The sequence below is a fragment of the Ascaphus truei genome, chromosome 1, assembly GCF_040206685.1.
Source record: "Ascaphus truei isolate aAscTru1 chromosome 1, aAscTru1.hap1, whole genome shotgun sequence".
NCBI classification, from domain to species: domain Eukaryota; kingdom Metazoa; phylum Chordata; class Amphibia; order Anura; family Ascaphidae; genus Ascaphus; species Ascaphus truei.
Genome location: NC_134483.1, coordinates 36,548,466 through 36,554,465, shown reverse-complemented (window position 1 = coordinate 36,554,465; position 6,000 = coordinate 36,548,466). Strand labels below are relative to the sequence as shown.

Below are 6,000 nucleotides of genomic sequence, written 5' to 3'. Positions count from 1 at the left end.
TTTCCTGAGCACATACTCCTGAAGAAGTGCAATAACGATCTGAGTCTTCTGACTACAGTTTCAAATTGTCATACCTAAACAGAGACCTGGTAATGTAAATGTTATAACAGTTGTAAGAACTATTGATATGAAAACGTTGTTCTTTGATCCCTTTATTGAAATGTGTGATTTGACATTTGGAAAGTGTATCAACATTTTTAAAATGTGCATAATCGGATGCCTTTTTTCTTATCAAAATATCTTTATCCCCTGATACTAAACTGACTCAAACCACCAAATGTAAAAATGGCAAAAATAAAGAGTATTTATGGAAAAACAGAGAAAAAGGAATTTGACAAAATCGACATAGCCACCTTTTATGTGAAAGTTTAAAGTGACCCGTACCAAGATTCCTCTAAGGGTCTACTTTAAGAAAATACAAGTTGTGTTTGGGCGTATTACTGTTTAGTTACTGTAATTTCATTAAAAAAAACTGGTGCATCAAAATCTGTCTAATGCTATTTTGGGAACCATCACTATTTTTCCACGTAAAGCATTAACTAAAAAAAAAAAAAAAGGAAATATATTACGTTTTATTTCTAATTTCTATGGCTCATACAGAAAAAATGTGGATAGTAATTACATAGTTCCATACCAGTCATATTACATACGACTTGCAGGTTGCAAAGTTTGAAAACGGATGCCTCGTTTTTGCATACTAATTAGATTGGTATGGCCTCATGACTAAAAATGCCCATTGGACCAACACAGCTTTAAAATGCAACTTTTTATGTACAGATGTAGCAGATGTTAATGCACCCGCTGGCACGTTAGCCCCGCCACATTTTTGCATTAGCCAAGTCCCTTTTTCACGTGTGACTAATGTATTTACAATGGAAATTGCTCCAGCTGGAGCGTTGTGTGTCCCGCTGCAATGCGACAGCGGGAGCAATAACGTCTGCTTCATCTGGACTGTGCGGTTTACTTGGGTACACAACAACAGACACATAAATTACGGTTTAACCATTTTTTATTTATTCCATTGGGACCTTGGTTGACAACTTCACTTGGCAATTACAAAAGAAAGCAAATGATTTTGTTTTAAATAGGCAACAACAATTGATATAGGTTTTCACAAAAACATAGCATATTGATCACAAATTGTACCTGTTTTAAAAAAATGTATTACAGTAGATATTTATAAGTAATTCTAAACTGTTGCTCTTTTTGTGCTGTATATTATGATTTTACATGTTGTAGAAAGTGTATGCATGTTATTATGCAAAATCTAAAGATATATTTGCAATATAGTTGTTTATAGGTCTGAAGGACATATGGAACAATACATTTACAATATAATAGTTTCCTATGTGGTTTAATAAACAATCATTTTATAATGAAAAAAAAAAATATTACACAAATGATCCGATCCAGAAATTATCTCGACCACGTGTCATGAATACTGTATGTCACTTCCAAATGCAAGAGAGTCTGGGAAATTACTAATTTATACAATATGCCACTTCAGTGATATGTTTAATGAGAAAACAGCTGGTATATCCTGAAGAGACAAAGCTAATTGGAAAGAGGTTAACAAAGACAGTCTTTTAAATATTTCTTGAATTATAAAAAGACTTTAGTGATTTTGTATGGTTTCATTTACTTTATTCATGATGGGTTCATATGTTTTTTTACCATCATTAGTGAGACTAAGGTATTTGGTAAACAATTGAAGCAATATGTTCTGTTTAAATGTTTACTGCGAGCAACCACCACAAAACATCAACCACCAATCAACACTTTTAATTTCCCCAATGATTCGGAAAGGTCGCTGTCCTAAAGCTGAAGTTGTATCTCTATTCAGAGAGCAGGTTTGAAGAGGGTGTCAGTCGCATGGAGGAAGGCCAACTGGCAGTGTCTCCTGGGACTCAAGGCAATTTAACATAACATTGTCTTGAGAGCTGTGATGTAAAGACAAGTGAAAAAGTTAGAACGTTAACTGCATATTTCATATTTCCTACATTATTTTATACTAGAAATAATTGCCATCCCCTATAGTATTCTTCAGCATATTATGGGTTAATATTGCAGCAACTAAAAAGTCAATGGTTAAACTTGTCACATTTTGTATAATCAATTTGATATAAACAGTTTTCACAGGTAATTCTTTTTCATCACTAAAAAAACAGAAAAATTAAATGTTGCTGTATTTTTTACTGACTTGATAACCCAAACAAGGATTTCCATGAGGGGAATATGAGCCTGGTAATCGCAGTGAAAATGTCATACATCTCTTTTATATTTATTTTTGATGTCAATTTTGGATACATTTGCCAACTTGGTCTTTAAAAGTTAGTGTTAAGCTGCTCTCCCACTAAGGCATTCGAGGTTGGGGTTTTCAGAGAAATTTTTCGATCTTTATAAAGACTGTCCCTTTCAGGACCAAAATGTATTAATGGCAGTAGCATGCCAAGGAGGTTAAATCTAGGAGATTCATGCAATGTTATTAAAATGTTACATATAAAAATATATTTTAAAATATTAGTAAACATGATGAGCTTATAGAGAGGGTTTCATTTCCTTTCGCTGTCTCCTCTATTAACGTGTTTCAGACAGTTGGCACAGGCATTTAATAGTTATAGCACCATCTCATCCTGTATTGTATCTTTCCTTCGTGTTTGTCTCCTTAGAAATGTAGCCATGTAGCTCCATGAGATATATTTCCCTGCAATATTATTATCGGTCCTGTTGGCTGCAGGCAATGTTAGGGTTAATTCCCTCGCACATGGCCCAGCAAAGTAACTTACTGGCTATACGTGCATACCCAATTACAATAAAGGCATATTTTATTTTTTTACAAACCTGACTGATATTAAGGGCATACATAGAGTATAGTATCAAGAATTGTAGTTATAGCAAATCGGGAGCATTGTTCCAATAATGCTGTAAATTGCGCCATCATAACGGACTGTCACTCGTGTCAATGTATAAGGTATGTTGTGTCTATTGTGTCTATTTTGCTCCTATTTTGCTGGCCTGTCCTCAGTATAATAATATAGTGGTATACTATAGGGGTGCAAATAGCGGTAGTTAATAGTATCACAGAAAAAGAGAGATCCCTTACTTATGCACTCAAGCTTCACTTTAAATTGAAACTTGTAACCATGAATACTGGTAAGAGATGGCTTCCCTTTGACAGGGTTTCCCCATCTCCACTAAATTGAAATAATATTTATTAATGGTATCACATAGAAAACACAATAGTTAAAACCTACAATAGCGCTTGGATACAGCAAATTACTAATAAGCAGTATAGGGTTAATACCGTTACTGCAACATAGATATGTACATAGGTGACTAGTTAAACTGTGATTTAAGTGAATATCAGAGATATAATTACAAAACTCTATACCTGAATACTTGTTTGTTCCACAGGGGACAAATCACTACGCGTGATTAAATTATGGTGATAAAACTAATGAAGTGCATATATACACAAGTGAACCAAACCGTGACAAGATTTTGCAGGAATTGCCCACTGAGTGTTAGGGGCAATGTGGCATTTACAACAGGTATTCCACACAAATATAAACAAAAGCTGCTGCCAAAAAGAAAGAAGGTATCCAAGCAAATAACCTTGAAAACCGCAGCATGAGTGATTGATATAGTAGTGATATCTATATAAATATATAAATTCCATATGATATGCAAATTCAGGTAAATAAAGCACCTGGCCCTGATGACATGCACCAAAAGGTTCTTAAGGTGCTAAGTTCAGTAACAGCAAAACTGCCATATTTAATATTCAAGTACTCCATTTCCACAGACTCAGAAGCACAAGACATGGGAACTAAATTTAAAAAGGGATCTAGATCACAAATAAGGAATAAGACCTGTAGGCTTGACAGTGGGGAAGCTCCTTGAATGTTGAGTGGAGTACCTCAGGGATTGGTACTGAGTCTCCATCTTTGCTGATAACACCAAATACTTGTGTAAGGTAAAAAATCAGAGCAGGACGTAATTTCTCTCCATAATATTTGGATAGACTGGAAACTTGGGCAGGTAAATGGCAGGTAAGGTTTAATACAGATAAATGTAAGGTTATGCATTTGGGAACTAGAGATGGGTGAAAGTTTTCATCAAAGTGCAAATCTACCGCAAAAATGTGCATTTCTGCACAAGTTTGACTTTTTGCGAATTTGTCTGATCCACCGCCAAATTTTTTAAAGATGCTAAACGACTTTGCAACAAAATCCCTGTGCAAAGAGGGATTGCCGGTTCATTGGTGGTTAGCAAAGGACTAGAGTCGTCATCATCATTTCACGGCAGCACTGCAGCTCAAGTGTGAGTTTTTTTTGTACCTTTCTCCTTCGTGCTCTCTGCTGCCTGGCCTGCCAACATGGTGCTTTAGGCAGCCTTTTCTCTCCGGGCATCAGTCTTTTCCTTGTTCTCCATTAAGCCCCATTGGCCAGTAAAGCTTCCTCCCTGGCATAGACCCCCTCCACACCATGAAACCCCCTCCCTGTGGTTGGCTCCCTCCCTCCGGTTGGTAAGTCCCATCCCTGGTATGGTCCCCCAGAGCTCATTAAGCCCCCTACATTGCCTCAGCTCTCCCACACAGTAGTTAACAGTTAAACACCTCATTCTCCTTTCCTTTGCATGGGGGTGGGTGGGGGGGGGGAGAAAGGTGGATGGGGTGAGGAGAAAAGCCAATTTGTGAATGATTTAGCACCAGTTTCCTCACAAAGGTAAAGTGTGCTATGGGAGAGAGGTGGGCCTACGGTCCATGCTCCTCTGCAAGCCAGAGGAGCAGAAGGGTCTTAAAATCCGGTGTGGGAGCCTGTGCCAGAGAGGGCATTATTGAGTGGGGTTGGGAGCCCATGCCAGGGAGGAGACTTAATGGCTCGGGGGAGGGGGGAGCTCATTCTGGGGATGGTTACTTACAGACAGGGGCAGGTGTAGGATGAATGCCCCCCCGGGCAGATGCTGGGGTCTTCGGATGGAGCCCAGGGAAGGGACTGATAAGGCTGCTTTGGGCAGGTAGCAGAGACCTATAGCAACAACCTGGCAAACCTGAAGGCAGGCAACACTAAGAATGGTAAAGATAATAATAATAATATAAAAAACAAAGTGCACACAGGCTGAAATGCCACCAAGGTGATGATGACTAGCCCTTTGCTAACCACCAACAAAACTGCAATCCCTATTTTCCGTATAAAAATATTTAGTTTGACTTGTCAAAGTTTGCACAGTTGTGTTGCTTGTTTAAAATAAATTGGAGGCGGGTGGAAAAGTTCATCAAGAGTAAAACTTGTGCAGAAATGCACATTTTTGCATCAGATTTGCACTTTAGTGAAAATTTCACCCATCTCATTGGAAATCCAGAATAAACATGCCACATAAAAACTAAATGGAACAAAATTAGGTCAATCCTTCATGGAGAAGTACTTGGGGTGCTTGTAGACCACACACATAGCAAATGCTAAATGAGCCAGGATGTTGCTGCAAAGGCAAATAAGATATGATCTTGCATAAAACGAGGTATGGATGAAATGCAAGAAAAGCATAATTGTGCCACTGTATAAATACTAGTAGGACCACACCTTGAAAATGGAGTACTGTTTTCAGGTAGTTTTATTTTCTCGCACCAGTCTGTTTAACATCTACCTGGGCCCAGTCCAGTTTTCTTCTACAACTCAATTAAATGTATTATTGTGCTTTCAAAAGCATAGTAATTCTAACTAGCTGTAGAGAAAAGAGGAAACTGTCGCACAGTCCAATGAAGTGGGTCCCAGGATAACAAAAATGAATGTTTATTGATGTGAAAACATCCAACAAACGGAGGAGAGCAACCTCCTACGCGTTTCGAACAGTAGTTCTTTGTCAAGGAGTATAACAAATAGCTCAGATACAGTTCTTATATACCCTACCTGTGATTTCGTTTTGGCACCAAAATCAGATAATAACCGGCGCTTCAAAGGAGCGTCACCATCCCTATGATGCTTCCCCCATCCCATGAAG

General features: G+C 38.0%; 1 long non-coding RNA gene across 2 annotated transcripts in view; it reads right to left on the bottom strand.

Annotated features, from left to right (window-relative positions):
* Positions 1–1,002: 1,002 nt before the first annotated feature.
* The window catches only part of LOC142468907 (uncharacterized), a 53,006-nt gene continuing 48,008 nt past the window's right edge, over positions 1,003–6,000 (bottom strand). For both annotated transcript variants that reach the window (XR_012788903.1, XR_012788902.1), the window contains exon 4: positions 1,003–1,940. This is a non-coding gene — a long non-coding RNA (uncharacterized LOC142468907). The remainder of the gene's footprint in view (positions 1,941–6,000) is intronic.